Source organism: Malania oleifera, chromosome 4, assembly GCF_029873635.1.
Source record: "Malania oleifera isolate guangnan ecotype guangnan chromosome 4, ASM2987363v1, whole genome shotgun sequence".
NCBI classification, from domain to species: Eukaryota; Viridiplantae; Streptophyta; class Magnoliopsida; order Santalales; family Ximeniaceae; genus Malania; species Malania oleifera.
The window spans coordinates 28,176,240-28,196,080 of NC_080420.1; positions in this window are offsets into that span (position 1 = coordinate 28,176,240).

The following is a 19,841-nucleotide window of genomic DNA, read 5'->3' on the forward strand; positions in this document are numbered from 1 at the left end:
GGAATTGAAAATAGGAGAAAGAAAAACCTATACATGGTGTATTTTGTTAAAGGGTCAAAATTCTATACTAGTACCTCCTCCGGTCCGTATGCACACACCACCTGCGTATTATGTAAAAACAAAGGACACATTAAATTTGATTGTCCATTTAAAAGGACAGGTGTGAAGCTCAAATAGGTTTGGCGAATCAAAGAAAAATGAGTACCAAACAAACCCCAAAAACTCCTCTTTAGACTTTAGGATTGATAATTTAGTGAAGTCAACCACATAAACAAAAGAGGAACGTGATAACTAATAGGCTTAGGAATAGTATATGCTTAATATGTAAATCTTAGTATGTGTATCTACTGCACTATTATTATACTAAGAATCCTATGAGAAAGTTAAGTCAATATGATTCTCTAAGCAAGATATCCAATCTAACTACCTAATGTTTTCATATTGTAATGATTGGATAAAATGTTAAGATATTGAATAGCACGCAAATCTTGATGTACTCAAAAGTGAAGGTTGAGAGATTAACAGCTAAAATATTGGGAACTTAATATCTTTGCAGTGAGTAACATACATCATATCATTGAAGAATTAATCCACTTCCAAAAGAATGAAAGTTTTACTGGTTAACGAACAATTCTTTGTGCTTAACACATGCTTAAATATTAAAATCCTAAGTTAAGTAGATCATGTCCAATGCATAAGACTGAGCCTTAGGAATAAATCATATATTTAAAATCATCTAATCCTAAACTCACTCTTGGAGCCTCAAAGGATTAAAATCAGTCATCACTCTAGCCACAACCACTAATAATCATAAACTCTATATCTTTCAAGTGCTTATTAAAAGATATCCCATTATAATCAAATCTGGGGCATTCTCTAAGGGGGTAAAATTGTTTACAAAGACATTCTTAATGAATATTCCCATTGTGCTTGAAACATAAAAATCCCTAAGTTTGATATGTGATTAAGCAACATCTTCCACAAGAAATCTTTACCATACCACGATCATATCCGGTAAAGATTTATCCATTACAGGGTCATACCCTTGCTTAAAATTGAAGACATACTTATAAGGTATCGTCCAATAAATGGATAATCAGAAATACCTAAAGAACAGTATTCACAAATTAATATTCTCCAAAACTACTCTTTGTCCTATGTAATTGGATATATTCACTTCCACAAAAATATTTTGAATATTGTCCACATACAATGAATATTCTTCTGAACTTAAGGATAATTAAACTGTTAAGAGTATTTGCAAATTCTCACTTCACAAGCTTTCAAACTTCAAGTGAAATCTATTAGAAGATTTTGAATGTGTCAAATGGCTAAGTTATATGCTATAGGTTTCAATCTATATGATAATGCAAACGACTAGGAGACCTATGCATTGAAATCCATAAAAAAATAAGCAGTATAGGCTTATGACCTTGAAGTAAAATGGTTTATGAATTTTTGGTTTTCTATGCAAAGTAGGTAAAGTCAACTATAAATCATTCAAAATCTTAGAACACTCGGCTAAATTGTTGAAGAATGATTATAAGGAAAGACATAAGAATATGACAAATGCATAACTGAAGGGGAGCAAATTAGCTTGAAATACTATGGCTCTGAAACCTAAGCGTAATCACATTGAGTATTATACTTTGTGTTTACCTCTGGTATTAAATCATGAAAGGTATAAGTAAATTCTTGTGTGCATATTTGATACAACATGTTAACCAAAATGATTTTTTTATACTAAACTAAATTTGTTGCATGCTTGAAAATACTTAGGGGAGCTGAGCTCCATTCCTAGAGAAAAGTGTAAAGAACTCATGTGCATCATAGTATCACTCTAGTTGGTCTAAAAGATTTCACAATGATTGCTTATATGGCTTTGAACTAGTAGTGACATAAATCTTCGATAAGTATAAGCATTTCATTTCATCTATGCAAATATTAAAATTCATAGGGGGAGCATCTCGAAATGATTTCCTATCTTATTATGCTTGCCAATATGTATTGTGCTTAAATGTGTAGTGAATTTTCTATTGCATGCACTCAATTTTGATGATTCTATTGAATATGCAAAATGAGAAATATATTACTTTGCTGAAAATTGCTTAAGTTAACACATGACCTTGTTTTGAAATGCATTGATATAATTAGGATCCGTATGGTTAGACTTTCTGGTTATAATTTTTTTTCGGAATGTACTTAAAGCAAATATCTATAGAAAAACTTGTTTTGAAGATTCGAAAAGGTGAGAGATATATACCAGAGTAAATTTTTGGATGAGAACTAAAGCGAGAGAGATTTTTTTTTTTTAATTGCATAATCCATAATGTGTATAAGCTTAAATAAGTAAAAGAGGGGAGACCTTTTCTGAGGTAAAAATAAGTGTGGTTTCCTAGAATTATATTAGATGACATAATTTAGGGGGAGCAACGTCACTTAAGATGTAATCACTTGGTATCAAATCAATCAACTTTTAGTTTCACATTAATTCACATTTGGTATCAAATCAATTAGCATTTGTTCTCATTTGATATAAAATTAGTCCACATTTGATATCACATCAATCAGTATTTAGTATCCTCACATAATCATTGAATCTTATGCATTAGCAAGGGGGATGGTTGATGTGGAAAGAGGAGAAGTCAAGTCTGTTAAAAATCTATTGGTTGAAAAAGATTAAAACATTAAGATTTCAAAGGGGAGAAGAACATAAAGGTATGTCCACTCATGTCTTATTATTATACACCTTTTTGTTGATGTCAAAATGGGGAGAAAAATTGGGAGCAAAAATAATAAAAACAAATCAGAAGCAAAGAAGAATGAGCAAAAATTGTTATTGATGTTATGCAAAGGATGAGATATACAAAGGGGGAGAAACTATTGTTGATGTCATGATTGAAACATCATGAGCATATTTATTATGAGCATATTTCATATTTCATTTAGATTCAGGCTAAACACTTGTGTATGAACATGAGCACATTGTCATTCATTGAATATTTGATGCATTAATTGAGGAGAAGCCTTGTTAGGCATAACCCACTATATATTTTTTGCTCGTGTATTTGTCATCATCGAAAAGGGGGAGATTGTTGACTCTATGAGTCCAATCCGGTTTTGATAATGATAAATCAATTGGTATTTGATCTGTGCATTAAGTTTGTGAATAGGACCTATATTAAGCATGCAAGGAAAGATAAAAGGTCATGAAAGCAATAAAGTAAGGCTGATACATTTTGGCAAGCTCCATGGAAATCAAAGAGTACAAGAATCAAGATGCAAATGGTAAAGTTCAAGAACTTCTTGGGAATGAGTATTTAGAACTTATGTATTTACATTCTCGTATGATTTAATTTGAGGCTCAACATAACTTAGAATGATTTTAGGATTCATGCATTTCATGTATATCATTAGGGGTCTTTCAAGGACTTAGAAATATTCTTAAAACCTTGGAAACTAACTTTATAAAGAGCCAAGAAAGAAAGTAAAATAGATTTTTAAATTAAAAAAAAAAGAAGAAAGGAAAATTAAGAAAAAAGGGACTTCAGTAGCCTGAACTCACCCTCAGTAGCCTGAAGAATTTCTTCAGGAGCCTAAAGATTAAGTTCGGTAGCCTGAATAATTAATGGGAAAACACAGCAAGAAGGCTGAGATACTTCGGTTGCCTGACCCTGGAACTTCAGTTGTCTAAAGTCACTTTAGGAGCCTGAACTTCAACATTAGTAGCCTGAAGTCGCGGGAAAGTTTAAAAATCAAATTTTTATTAAAAGAACTAGTGAGCTTTTTCTTTGATCCAATGGTTAAGATCAATTCTAAGGGTATGAAACTATAAATACTAAATATCTAAACCCTTGAACCAAGCTAAGACACTCAAGAAAGCAAAGAACATATCTTGATGAAAGAACAATGAAAACTTGCTCTTATTGATATACGATTGCCTACACTTCAACTTTACTCATCGAGCTTGGGCAAATCCACTCAGAATCTCAAAGGGATCTCTCTTATACATCTTGATTGTCAACTTGGTATTGAGGTTTGATCATTCAAGTTAATATTTTCAACAGTTTCCCATCCTATCACTTGTTATTGAATATCATTAGAAAAGTTTGATCTTGAGTGTGCACATACTTATAAAAATTATTTTTGAAAAGATCATTACTTGAGAAAGTTGTTTAGCTTTTGGTTGATTGGTTTTTGATTCAAGAGTAAATAAATATACATATATATTGTTCATAGAGCTAATTATTGAAAAATCTATTTTGATTAAAAGGTTGAGCTTGAAAGTGCCTATACATATACATAGTTATTTTAAACAAGATCATTACTTGATTAAGGTTTTGTGATTGATTGAAAGGTTTGATTCAAGTGTGTATTAAGATAAAAGATTTATATTTTAGATATATTGAAACACTTGAATATATATCCTTGGTATTCATAAATATCAATTTTATTAAGGGATATCTTGTTTGGAAAATCTTATACTCAGGATTTTGTTCTTTGAATTACATATCATATACATTTACATATTACAAAATCGAGTTGTGATTAAATATTTGATAGAAAGCTTTTTGGTATAGATTGATAAAATATTCAAGATAAGGCTTTTATCAATTTCACATTAGATATATGTGTGCATCTTTACAAAGTGAACTAGAACCCTAGTATACTCCAAAGCATTTTAAATATATCATTACGTGGGAGTTTTGATTAAAGAGGGTTTGTGTGTTGAAGCATATCATACATAAAATGATTGTATTATTTTCATACATTCATGAGCTTCAAGTTTAATCATATGTTAATGTGTTAGGAATTTTGTACTCATTAGCTTTGTTAGAAGCAACATTGAGTGTTTTGCATATTAAATTATATTCAAGGTTCGGTTTGTGAACCGGGGTTGAGGAGAGAGTTGTATCTCTTGTAAGCAGCGGATTAAGAGGGAGTTGTACCTCTTGTAAGCAGTGGATTAGAAGGGAGATGTACCTCTTGTAAGCAGCGGATTATAAGGGAAGCTCCGTCCCAATTTAAGGAGCAGGGATTTTAGTGGAATCCTCGAGTGGGTTGCTCAAGGCGAGGACGTAGGCGGGGTTGGTTGAACATCATAAAATCGTGGTTGCATTCTCTCTTCCCTTATCCTTTTTATTTTCTGCATCGTAGTTCAATTTCCTGCTTGATTGTGTATGTTGAATAACTTTGCACGCGCTTAATTGGGTAAAAAGGAATTCATTGATTTAGTAATTCAAATCAGCATAAAATTCCAACCATTAATTAGTTAAACATAGAAATAGGGATTGATTAGCAAATAAGTTTCAAAAAAATTTTAAAATACCAAATTCACCCCCCCTCTTGGGATTACACCTAAATCAACAATTGGTATCAGAGGAGGTGTACATAGACGTAATTGTTAATTTTTAAAAAGATCACATGGATTATTTTGGTGTATCGCCAATTGGTGTGGAACAAATTTCTACAAGACCTCCAATGTTTTATGGTGAAAATTTCACCGAACGGAAAATGAGAATGACTATTTTTATCAAATCCATGGATTGGAGAACTTGGAGAATAATTGATCAAGGAAACCTAGTTCCTATGAAAATTATTGATAATGTTGAAATCTCTAAATCTGAATATGAGCTGAATAAGAATGACATGAAATTAATGCAAATAAATTTTGGTGCTATGAACATTCTATTGCTTGGTTTAGATACTAACGTTTTTCATGAAATCAAGTCATGTCAAAGTGCAAAGGAGATATGGGAAGAACTCGATAGGAGATTTGGAGAGACCAGAGGAAAGAAGACCTTTACTTGGGAAGATCCATACTCAAGTGATAAGGTAGTAGAAAACTATGGCCTAGCTGCATTGGTTGATGAAGAGGTACACTCAACTCACTCTACTTCTTATTCAAATTCTCAAAATGATTCTTGCAATGACTATGATACATCTTGTGAAAGTTTTGGTAGTGAATATTGTGATGAATCTGATAATGATAACATGCCATCTTATGAGGAATTACAAAAGGAATTTGTTAAGGCTTATAAAATGTTAACAAAGATGACCAAGAACAAAATTATGTTGGAAAGTGAAAATAAAGACCTAGCAAAACAGTTAGAAGATTTTCGAGAGTCTTATACTTCTTGGGAAAAAGAAAAGACTGAAAAATATTTAGAAAGATATTAGTAACCAAGAAAGAGGCATTAATGAAGGATTTAGAATCAAAAAGTTGTGTTGAAAAACAAAAGGACTTGAAAATCTTGAAATTAGAAAACAAGAATGATATGATGGCAAAAGAGTTAAGATCTAGGATTTTGAGTGATAATGCAAAAGATCTTAAAATTTCTAAACTTGAATGTAAAAGAAACAAAATGACCGACGAATTGGTAAAATTACAAGCTGTTTGCAAAGGTTTAAAGAATTCAAAAATTCAAGGCCTAGAAAGAAAGATAGAGGATCAAGCTAAGATCATCCACGCATTTACTAAGGGAAAGGAAAATTTTGACAAGCTCTTAGGTTCTCAAAAGATGACATTAGACAAAGAAGGTGTAGGTTACAGTGGAATTGAAAATAGGAGAAAGAAAAACCTATACGTGGGTTGCTCAAGGCGAAGACGTAGGCCGGGTTGGCTGAACCTCGTAAAATCGTGGTTGCATTCTCTCTTCCCTTATCCTTTCTATTTTCCGCATTGTATTTCAATTTCCTGCTTGATTGTGTATGTTGAATAACTTTACATGCACTTATATGGGTAAAAGGGAATTCATTGATTTAGTAATTCAAATCAGCATCAAATTCCGGGCATTAATTAGTTAAACATAGAAATAGGTATTGATTGGTAATAAGTTTCAAATAATTTTTAAAATACCCAATTCGGCCCCCCTCTTGGGATTACACCTAAATCAACAATTGTTGAGTGGAAATGGGAGCACATTTTTATGGACTTTGTGATAGGATTAGCACTTCATAGGAAATATGTCATTTGGGTGGTTGTTAATCTTTTAACGAAAACTGCTCATTCTACATGGTGTACCAATGTCCATCATATCGGCCGAGAACCATGATTCACTTCTCAATTTTGGAAGAGATTGCAAGGAGCCTTTGGATCTTGACTTATTTTTAGCATGACATTCCATCCTCAAACTAATGGACAAGCAGAGAGAACAATCCAGATATTAAGGATATGCTAAGAGCATGTGTGGTTGATTTCAAAGGAAGTGGGATTTAGTATTTGCCTTTGGTTGAGTTTGCTTACAACAATAGTTATCAATCAAACATAGAGATGACACATTATGAAGCATTATATGGTCGAATGAGCCAATCCCCATTGTATTGGGATGAGGTTGGTGAACGGCGAATTTTAGGTCCAAAGATCATATAGGGAACATCCGAGAAAATTAAGCTCATTCGAGATAGAATAAAAATAGCTCAGAGTCAACAAAATAGCTTTGTCGATACTCGTCGATGAGAGTTGGAGATTGAAGTGGGGGACAAGATATTTCTAAACGTTGCTCCAATGAAAGGGATCATGAGATTTGAATAGAAGGGTAAGCTAAGCCCCAAGTTTATTAGATCATTAGAGATATTGGAAAGGATTGGTCCAGTCGCTTAGAGAGAAGCCCTACCTCCTGCATTATCAAATATTAATGATGTGTAACACATTTTCACGCTAAAAAAGTACATTTTGGACCCTTCTCATGCGATACGCTATGAGTCATTGGAAGTCAATGATACTTGTCATACGAAGAGATACCAGTCTAGATTTTAGACTGCGAAGATCATGAATTGCGTGCCAAGAAGATTCCATTAGTAAAAGTTCTTTAGTGCAACCATGCCATTGAGGAAGTATCGTGGGAATTAGAAGTGGAAAAACGTCGGAAATACCCACATCTTTTCGACGATGTAAGGCTAAACTAAAAGCTTGGGACTAAACAAGGTACTGATTTAAGTGAGTTAATAAATTTTGATTAAAATCATATTTGGCAATTTTTGATGATGAAATTTTGATGAAGGGAGGATGCAATGATTCCAAAGAAAAATAAAATAATATATATATATATATATATATATATATATATATATATATATATATTGAGAAGGAGTCTTGTGGAGGACACATGTCCACTCATTAATGTGTTTTATCCCTTCATTTATGTGCCTTAGCACATTTTTGTATAAAGGGGGGAGGGTGCCATATTCAAATAATTGCAAGAGGTAGAGAAGGAGAAAGAGAATGAGAGAAAGTGATGGTGAAAGAGAGGAAGAGAAGGAAAAAATAGAGAAAATAAAAATAAAAATAAGAGAGGCTAAAATTTTGAGGATTAGAACTTTCGGTCTAGAGAAATTGTAGCGTAACAAGTTAAATCAAGGTATGTTTCTAAATTGAATTTTAGTGGTATACTTTGATTTTTATTATGGTATAAGTATTATCTTAGTTGTTTAATTTCTATATTTTGGAGCTATCCTTGTATGGTGTTTAGAATTTTAAAGATTTATATTTTGAACCTTACCGGAATATTGAATGTCTAAAAGATAAAGATTTCTCTGGAGCCTAGGTTATGCCAAAAAATTGTGAAATTTGGTGGGCTGCTAGTTAATATATCAATATTCTTAAGGATTAAATTTCATAATTTTCTGAAGTCATTTGGTATGGTTTTTTAGTTTTCAAAACTACGGTTAGTATGCTGTTAAAGCTACAACTAGACTTAGGTTTTGAATTTGTTTTATAAGTTCTACATTGAATTGGACTACGAAATTTGGTAGGCCTATATATAACATACATAGAAACATACTCATTTAATTTTATTATTTTTAAAGTATGATAAGATGGTTTTTGGATTTTTCAAAGTAAGTGCTGAATTGTGGGATGCAAAGTTCAATTAGTGTAACTGAAAGTCAATTTCAAAAACCACGTCTAGTGACCAAACAATGTTGTATGGATACAAAATTCTAAGCATTAAAGGAAGATCATTTCGCGATAAGCCTCGTATTTTTCTGAATAACAGTTCATTAATTACAATAATTTAGAATCAGACTTTTGAGTAGGTTTAAAGCAAAACTATAGTTCATTTTCTAAATCATGGATTTGTGGTTATCCTGTGATATGTTAAGGATTTACTAGAAAGTTTTCAATTTCAGAGGAAATCAAGGTAAGTGGGTTTGATTATGTTAGGTTTTTACAAAATATATTCAAGTTTATTTTTTTTAAAATATTTTAAATATCTTGGATAATTTATAACATTATGTTGTTCTATTAAGAATAAATATTTTAGCATGAAAATCGTGTGACATGAGCTTATTTTTATGAAGGTGCATTACATGTTTTATGAAACAATGAGCAATGATGATATTTTTAGGATGTTATTTTTATTGCACAATTTATATATTTGTATGTTTTAAAAACCCTTATGGCTCAGAGATTACCAAGTTGCAGATGCTCGATATCATAGCTTACAATTTACAGTTACAAATATCAAGGTGCACCCACACTGTTCTATAAAGTGGTTTTCAGAGCAGTGGACTTCTCCCCAATGCTCACCTGGTTTCAGACCATGACTTAATAGTAAAAATCTCACTTACAGTTATAGTTTGACTTAGTTTCGTTGGCTGCCCGTTAAGTCTAGTCTTTGGACCACACAACCCTACCATGGGGATAAACATGGCCCACAATTTACATGCCTAAAAGATGTTTTACAGAAAGGGAATTTAAAACGATTTTTATAGACTCGATCTGGTTGCACCCTAGGTTGGCATGGTTGCGCCCTAGTTGCACCTACAACTTAGTTAGGAAATGAAGTGCTGGTCGTGCCTTGGTCGAATCATTATAGAATTCAGAAGATCAATAGGCATGAGAGGCTCGACCAGGTCGCACCATAGTGAAGTGTTGGTCGCACCTTGGTCGAAATACTTTTTGAAGAGGGCCACATTTCCCTGATTCAAGACCATCAGGGGTGGACTTGGTTGCACCAAGGAAGGCCCTAGTCACACCCTAGACTGAGACACTAACCTAAGACCTATTCTAAGGACTCTATACTTGAACATACCATACACAATACAACCTAAAGACTCAAAGGGAAAGAAAAATAAGAAAAATAAGTGGGTTGCCTCCCTGAAGTGTTAATTTTACCATCTTTAGCCAGACGCAATGAAAGCTCATGTCAAACTCACTTGGGTTCGATAATAAAAATTTCCTCCACTAATCCGTACTAGCCCTCTTTTGACATGCCCAAATCCTACTCTCTAAGTTGGAGACCGCATCACAAATAGAAAAAATATGCTCATATGGATCCTTTAAACCTAAGAAGGAAGGGTGATCAAGCTGCAACATAGCCTCAAGAGGATCCTTTGAAAGAAAGATTGAGCTACCTTCTCAACACATTCGTCAATCATGTCCACGCCCATAGATTGCACGCCATAGTATCGGTGTTGGGAGGCATGAAACACATTCGGTTGGAGCTTCATGTTGCCAAAGGATGCATCCATGATCCAGGTTTGACATTGAATACAAGCATTAGTCGTAGCTAAGAATTGTCAACTTAAGAGGATGGGGATCAGATTTTTGGCAGGTTCCATGTCAAAGACAATAAAATCAATTGGGTAAAAGAACCTATCGACCTTTGCTAAGACGCCCTTGACAACACCTTGGGGCGTTTTTATAGATTGGTCAGTGAAACTCAAGGTGATCGGGTTTGGCTTAAGCTCTCCTAAACCAAATTTTTTTCTTATATAATCAACATCTAAACCCTAGTGCCCCAACTCTTGGCATAAGATTGAGTGTATTGAACGTTTAGCATAACATGGGAGAGCGTTGAACACACTGCTGAATTCTTTCTTGGGATTTCAAAGCTTATACTTCAAATCTGAGCTAAGGCTACATTGATATTTAATAGGCACTCTAGCAATTGTTGTGCATTCAACTTGGTATTGAGGTTTGGTAAATCGATTTTTTTGTTAATACTTATTCTCAAACAGTTTTTCATCTCAAAATCTATTATTGACTATTATTTGAGAGATTGATCTTGAGTGTACTTATATACATATAGATTGTTTTGACAAGATCAATACTTGAGAAAATTTTTGCCAATGGTTAAATATTCTTGATTCAAGTATGTATTCATTTAAAGACTCGATATTTCAATATCACAAAACCATTTGATTAAATATCCTTAGAGCTTATAACTATATATATTATTGAGGGATATTTTTTTGAAAAATATTATAATAGGTCTTTGATCTTTGGAGCACATATCATATATATATGTGTTTAGAATATTTGGAATAAAACTTATTGATCTAGATCTTTATAATATTTAAGACAAATTTTTTAATAAGATCACATTTGGTATTCTTGAATCTAGTAAGTTGAACTAAAACTCTAAGTTCTCCAAAGCATTTACTTATATAATTATTTTGGGAGATTTGATCAAAGGGAAATTTTGTGAAGCATATTGTTAGGATCAAGCTCTACTGGTTCTTCTAAAACCAATTGGTGGTAAAAGGGGCGCAACTTTTTCCTTTAAACGGCAGCACAAAGCCTTGTACTAAGCGTGGGGTGGACATGAGGGGCTGCACCAATTCCAAGCAAGACTGCCGATGGGCTAGCACACCAAGCACTATCGAGCTAGGGCCCACTGCTATGATCCCTCGCAACAGGGTTGATTGCTGACTTCCCATAAAGCCAACGATCACCCCCCCAGTAGCTACCCTGGGAGTGCTTGAACCCGTGACCTCGCTCTGATACCAATTTCAAGATATACACATGTAGCATATGGCACAAAAGCATGAAGTCTATTATTCAAGAAACAAGGGGAAAGAAAGCAACCAAACTAAGTGTTGTATCATTCACCATATCAAAGTACATGCCAAAACAAACTTAGAGCGTACGAAGAGACAAAACCTAGGTCAGTTGACTGACTGTAGATTTTTCTTTAATCTTTGTCCTTTAAGTTAGTTTCTCTACTATGTAGTAGACAAAGCTCTCTTCTAATGGTTATAAGTCTATCTTCTAAGAGAGGTTTAGTGAAGATATCAGCCCATTGATCATTTGTATTAATGAATTCTAGAATGATGTCTTCTTTTTTAACATGATCTCTTAGGAAGGGATGTCTTATGTCAATATGCTTGGTGCTTGAGTGTGATATAGGATTTTTAGATATGTTTATCGCACTCATATTATCACACTTAATTGGTATAGTTGTGTATTTCAAATTGAAATCTCTTAATTGTTGTTTCTTGTAAAGTGTTTGTGCACAATAACTCCCAACTGCTACATATTCAGCTTCAACAGTTGACAAAGCAATAGAGTTTTGTTTCTTAGAGATCTAAGAAACTAAAGATCTTCCTAAGAAGTGGCATGTGCCACTTGTACTTTTTCTATCTATTTTACACCCTGCATAGTCCGCATCTGAATAGCTAATCATTTCAAAACTAATGTCCTTAGGATACCATAGTCCTAAGTCCTTAGTGCCTATTAAGTATCTAAGGATTCTCTTAACAGCTATTTGATGTGATTCCTTAGGTTTTGATTGAAAACATGCACACATACACACACTAAACATTATGTCGGATATACTGGCAATAAGATATAGGAAACTTCCAATTATACCTCTATAATACTTTGAGTCTATGAGTTTTCCCTTTTCATCTTTGTCTAGGCTGATGGAGGTACTCATAGGTGTTCCTATGGGTTTGCTATTTTCCATATCGAATTTTTGTATCATTTCTTTTATGTATTTGGATTGACTTATAAAATTCTCACTCTTTGCTTGTTTAATTTGAAGTCCAAGAAAATAGTTTAGTTCTCCCATCATGCAAATTTCAAATTCTTCTTGCATACATTTTGAAAATTCTTTACATAGATGTTCATTAGTGGCACCAAATATTATATCATCTATGTAGATTTGAATTAAAAGAATGTCATCTTTCTTAATTTTAATGAACAAGGTACTATCAATTTTTCCTCTTGAAAAACCGTTTTCAATTAGAAATCCACTAAATCTTTCATACCAAGCCCTAGGGGCCTGTGTTAATCCATACAAAGTCTTAGTTAATCTAAATACATGATTAGGATTTCCTATATTTTCAAAACCAGGGGGTTGTTCAAAATATACCTTTTCATTTATATACCTATTTAAGAATGCACTTTTGACATCCATTTGGTATAATTTAAATTCTTTGTAGGAAGCATAAACTAACAACATTCTAATAGCTTTCATTCTAGCTTTAGGGGCAAAGGTTTCATCATAGTCTATCCCTTCTTCTTGATTATACCCTTTAGCTACAAGTCTAGCTTTGTTACTAATGATTATACCATTCTCATCCTTTTTATTTCTAAATACTCATTTAGTTCCTATGATCGAATGATTTTCAGGTTTGGGTACTAATTGCCATACTTTGCTTCTTTCAAATTGGTTTAATTCTTCTTACATAGCAATTATCCAAGAGTCATCTTTAAGGGTATCTTTAACATCTTTAGGTTCATTTTGAGATAGGAATGCATAGTGATTGCATAGGTTTTTTAGAGAAGATCTAGTAGTTACACCTCTAGATAGTTCACCTATAATTTGATCTTGAGGGTGATCTTTTTTATACTTCCATTCTCTTGGTAATTCTAGATTCCCTATAAGTTCTTTTGGGTTTTCTTCATCTATTTCCTTTTCTTCCTTGATTTTTATTTCATCCTCCTTTTTGAAAATATCATCATTTTCTTCATTTTTGACTTCTTTTGAAAAAGGATCAGATTCATCAAAGTCTATGTGAATTGATTCAATTATGGTGTGTATTCTTTTGTTGTAGATTCTATAGGCCTTACTATTTGTGGAGTATCCTAGGAAAATACCTTTAGGCCTTACTATTTGTGGAGTATCATAGGAAAATACCTTCATCCGATTTAGCATCAAATTTTCCTAAGTTGTCTTTGTTATTTAGGACGAAACACTTACATCCAAAGACATGAAAGTAAGTCATGTTAGACCTTCTTCCTTTCCACAATTCATAGGGTGTCTTGTTTAGGCTTGATCTAATAGAAACCCTATTAATTATATAGCAAGCTGTATTTACAGCTTCGGCCCAAAAATACTTGGGTAGGTTATTTTCATTAAGCATAGTTCTTGCCATTTCTTGGAGGGTTCTATTTTTCCTTTCCACAACTCCATTTTGTTGTGGGGTTCTAGGTGCTAAAAAGTTGTGATTTATGTCATGTTCATTGCAAAATTTTTCAACGTCTTGATTCTTAAATTCTTTTCCTTGGTCACTTTTAAGATTTGAGACATTATACCCTTTCTCATTTTGAAGCTTCTTACATAGAGTGATTAATAAGTTACAAGCTTCCTCTTTGTTAGCTAAGAACAACACCCATGTGTAGCTTGAGTAATCATCAACAATTACGAAAGCATATTGTTTTTCTATTAAACTTTGGGTTCTAGTAGGACCGAACAAGTCTAAGTTTATGAGTTCTAGGGGTCTACTAGTTGATATGCGTTTCTTGGAGCTTTTCTTGATTTGTTTTCCTAGTTGACATGCATCACACACTTTATCTTTGACAAATTTGGTGTTAGGCAAGCCTTTAACTAAATTCCTTTTAGAAAGCTTGGATATAAGATCCATGCTTGCATGTCCTAGCCTCCTATGCCAAAGCCAACTATTTTAACTCATAGCCACTAAACAAGTTATATCTTGAGAAATCAAGCTATTAATGTTTATGCAATATATATACATTGTTCATTATATGTACGGTGAATAGTGTCTTTGGATCCGTATAATCTTGAATTAAGCATTTGTCTTTCTTAAATATTATTTCGAATCCTTTGTCGCTAAGTTGACTAATGCTTAATAAATTATGCTTTAGGCCATCTACTAACAAGACATCATCTATAGTAAGTAAAGAGTCGTACTTATTTTACCAATTCCGATGATCATTGTCACCGAAGGTTACAAATCCTCCATCCTTTTTGAGTGAGAGAAGTGAACTTTGATTTATCTCCGTCATATGCCTTGAACATCCACCATCCTAGTACCATTTATCCTTAGACAGAGTGCTCCTAAAGAAAACCTACAAGAAAGGATTTATGTTGTTACTTTTGGAACCCAAACTTTCTTAATTTTTTTTTAAATCTTGTCCAGTTTAGCATTTATCTTCCATTTATTTTTTACTTTAAGATACTTTTTCTTGAGTGGACAATTAAACATTATGTGACCTTTATTTTACACATGTAGCAAGTAGTATGCTTATAAATGTTTGTTGATGAAGTACATGCATAATGTTTAGGTTGATTTACAAAATATCCCATAAACAAGTTTTTCTTTCTTTTTTTTTTTTGGTGTTCCATTGTAACCAATTCCTTCTTTGTTGTTTGGTATCCTTTGTTGTCCTACTATTTTTTCGAAGTTATCTTTACCTTTGGTAAAGTTGTAGATAACATTTTCTTTCTCTTGAATTTGGTTTTTAGGGTCATTTATTTCTTGCACCCTCTTGCTATCTTCATTCACTTGAGACTTAGCTAATTTTTTAGACAAGTTATCTACTTTCTTCTCAAGCTCTTCAATATTTAAGTATTTTTCTTCTTCAACAAGTTTTGAGGATTCAAGCTAATTTCTAAGTGTTTCGTTTTGTTGTTTCAAGCTTATGTTCCTCTTTGAGACTTTAATAAACTTGTTATGTAGAGAGAATAATTCAGATTGAAGTTCTTTGTAAGAGGGCATGCATTCACACAAATTATTACATGATTCATCAAACGAATCTTCAAAGAGAGAGTAATAAGAGTTTACCTCTTCATTATGTGCCATAAAGCACATGTTTGCTACTTCTTGATCGCTTGGCTCATTCTCCGATCCACTCGAACTTGTGTCATCCCAAGTTGCCTTCATTGCAGGCTTCTTTTTCTTCTTTTCCTTCTTGAGTTGTGGGCATTCTAGCTTAATGTGCCCGACCTTTTTACAGTGACAGCATGTGGGTGGATCATTTTTGCTTTTGTATTCCTTTTTATTACTTTCTCCTCTTTCAGCTTTTGATCCAAGTCTTTTAGTTATGAGAGCTAAGTCTTCATCTTCTAATTTACTAGATTCATTATCTTCCTCACTTGAATGTTCTTTCAAGGCTTTTAGAGCTATATACTATTTTTTTTTTTTTCAGTGCTTCTTTCCTTCAATATCATTTCATAGGTTAGAAGAGATCCTATGAGTTCATCTAAGGAAGTTGTTTTAAAGTTTCTCCCTTCCGTTATGGCTGTGGCTTTTGGTTCCCAAATAGGTGGAAGTTCTATTAGAAATTTTCGGATCATCTCATGGGTGGAATATGTTTTTCCTAAGGCACTTAGTGAGTTTATGATATGCGTGAACCTAGTGTATATACTTGTTATGGATTCATCAAAATTCATCCTTAAAGTTTTGTATTCACTAGTTAACATATCAATTCTACTTTCCCTAACACCTACCGTGCCCTCATAGGTTACTTCTAATTAACCCAAATCTCTTTAGCTGTTTTACGCGCCATTACTCTATTGAACTCATTTGCATCAAGTGCACAATATAAAGCATTAATTGCACTTGAGTTAATTTGCAGCATTTTGTAATCTGATTCGATTAGTTCTTTATCTTCTTTAGGTACTTCTTTTCCATCTACTAGTTTAGTAGGAATTAGATTTGCATTTGTAACAACATTCCATGCCTTCCAGTCCATTGTTTGAAGGTAGATTCTCATTTGTTGCTTCCAAAAAGTGTAATTTAGTCCGCAAAAAATGGGTGACGTAGTTGAGGATTGACCCTCACTAAAGGGAGCTACTCCTATTTGTGCCATTTTGATCTTTATATAACAACTTGTTAGGTTTTTCTATAAGTGGTCTTTGATACCAATTGAATCCTAAGGTGTAGTCCCAAGAGGGGGGTGAATTGGGTTATTTAAAAATTATTCTTAGAGTCTTTTCACAAGTTCTAGACTTTTTACAATTCTTTAAAGACTTCTTTTGTTTTTATTGATTAGGCGATCTACACAACTCTTAGTTCCTCTAATCAATCCACAATCACAACCAAGAACAACTAATTAATTAACTGTTCAAGCAAAACAACCACAACACAAGAAATCGATTCTAAATTTGCAATATTCAGCAGCCTTGCATATGATTATGCAAGTCCTGTAGTTGGGTTTTTAATTGAATATTAAAATACCATCCAAACACTTTTTCAAGATCATAATTTAAATAGACCTTCAGCTAATAAGTTTTGGATTGTTAACCAATCAACGTACTTTCTTACGGTTTTCCGCAAAAGATTGATTAACCAACGTACTCCCTTTCGTTTTCCGCAATACCAAGAACAAATTAGGTTTTGGGTTTACTTAATTTCCAATATGCGTTAGTTTATAATTGAAAGAATTACAACATCTACGCAGGTTATATCTTTAATGAAATTTAAAAGAGAGTAAGGGAAAAAGAGTGACACCACAACTTTTATGAGGTTCGGCTTACCCCAGCCTACATCCTCACCTTAGGTCAACCACCTAAGGAATTCACTATACCTTGTTCTTTCCAGGTGAAACAAAAACCTTACAAGAATTACCCTTTTTTTCAAGAAGAGAAACCTCTCCAAGCAACAACCTATGTTTGGTCCAATAATTCAATAATACCTTGAACCGTCAAAGATCTAGTAGAAAGGAATGGATATCTGCGTACAAAAATACTCTCAAATATAGAGCAAGTTGTACAAGTTAAATCTCAAATCGTACTTCAAAACCAAAACTAAATAGAAAATGTGAAGCTTAAGGTTTAGAAGTCACCAACGTTTCTTTCTTATTGATATAAGAATTTTTTATACAACTCAGAATCAGAACCCCCTTTTATCCAATAATTTCGTAGAGTTTTCCCTCAGCAAAAGTGTGATCAAGAATGAGCTTTAGGAGAGTTTTAGCATAGAAATCACGTATTGCTAGAATGTATTCTTCATTTAGTAAGGAAGGTATTTATAGACCTTTTAGAAGGAAGAGTTTTCTCATTAATCATGAAGCATTTAAGTAATTTTTTTTAAAAAAATATTAAATTATAAAATTAATTTTGAAAATCTTCCATTTAGGTAACTTTTAAAAAATATTAAATTATAAAATTAATTTTAAAAATTTTCCTACAAGTTTGGAATTAAAAAATTCTTAATTTTGACAATCTTCCCGCAAGTTTGAAATTAAAAAATTTTCAATTTTGACAATCTTCCCGCAAGTTTGAAATTCAAAAATTCTCCACAGAGTTAGTCAGGTGACTTTCTTGACTAGGTCACTTTTTGCACTAGTCAGTCGGCTGGGCAGTCTTCTCTTTTCAAACACTTTCTATTTCTGATTTCTTTAAAATCTAGTTTACTTGAAAAACTTAATTATAACTTTTCAAAAAACATTTTCAAGAGTTTTTTTTTTAAATGCTAGTATCTATGTTTTTGTATCTTAAGGAGCTTCACATATCTAAATAGTGATGACTTGAAGTACTTACAAATATCCTTCTAAGCATGATCTCCTTAATCACTAAGTCTTGCAGCCTCTTGAGGTTCAGGCTTTACTTCAAGGTCTGCTTGGCCTTTAAGCTCTTAATGTATCTTTTATTTCTTTAATGTTCTGAGAAGCTTTCATTTGATTGGCTTTGTTCTCTAGCTTACTTCCATGATTAATCGGGAGTATTCATTTACTTATACCTGAATTAAAACCACTCAACAACGCATATTAAAACATCCTTTATTTTGTTATCATCAAAACAAGATTGAAAAGCCCAGTTAGGCCAACACATATCATTCATATAATGATTACATCGTTACATACATACCGAGTTTCAAGTTTTATTATATGGATATATGTTAGGTTTTCCATTGTACTCACTAGCTTTGTTAGAAGCAATATTGAGTTGTTTTGCAAATTTGAAATTCTATATTGTAATTACGGTTCGGGTTGTGAACCGGGTAAGGAGAAAGTTGTGTCTCTTGTAAGCAACGGATGTAAGGGAAGCTCCATATCGGTTAAAGGAGTAAGGATTTAGTAGAATCCTTGAGTGGGTTGCTCAAGGCGAGGACGTAGGCCAGGTTGGCTGAACCTCATAAAATCTGTGTTTGCCTTCTCCCTTCCTTTACTCTTTTTATTTTCCACAGTGCATTTCATTACTCATATTGCATGTGTGTATGTTTGAATAACCCCACACACACTTGATAGTTAATTGGGAAAACATTCATTGATTTAATAATTTGAATAAGTTTCAAATCCCTGCAATTAATTTGTTGAATATAGAAATAAGGACTAAGTGGTCAACAAGTTTAAAGACTTTTAAAATACCCAATTCACCCCCTCTTGGAATTACACTTGAATTAACATTGGTATCAGAGCGGGTTTACATAGACTTAATTGTTCATTTTGTAAAAAGATCACATGACATACATTGGTGTAACTCCATTCGGTGAGGGACACTCTTCCACTAGACCACCTATTTTGTGCGGTGTAAATTACACCTACTGGAAAAAAAAGGATGAGTATATATATTTTAAATGTAGATTGGAAAGTGTGGAAAATTGTTTCCAAGAGAAACCATGTCCCTATGAAAGTAGATGATAAGGTTAATATACCCAAAACTGAAGATAAGTATACTGAATAGGACTGGAAATCTGTGCAAATAAATGCTACTACAATGAATCTGTTACTCTGTCCATTAGATGTAAATGAGTTTAATAGGGTGATGACCTGTAACAGTGCTAAAGAGATTTGGGAAAAATTAGAAGTTACATATGACGGTACTAAGGAAGTGAAAGATAGTAGGATAGACACGCTCACTAGCGAGTATGAAACATTTAAAATGACTGCTGATGAATCTATTCAATCCATGTACACTAGATTCACA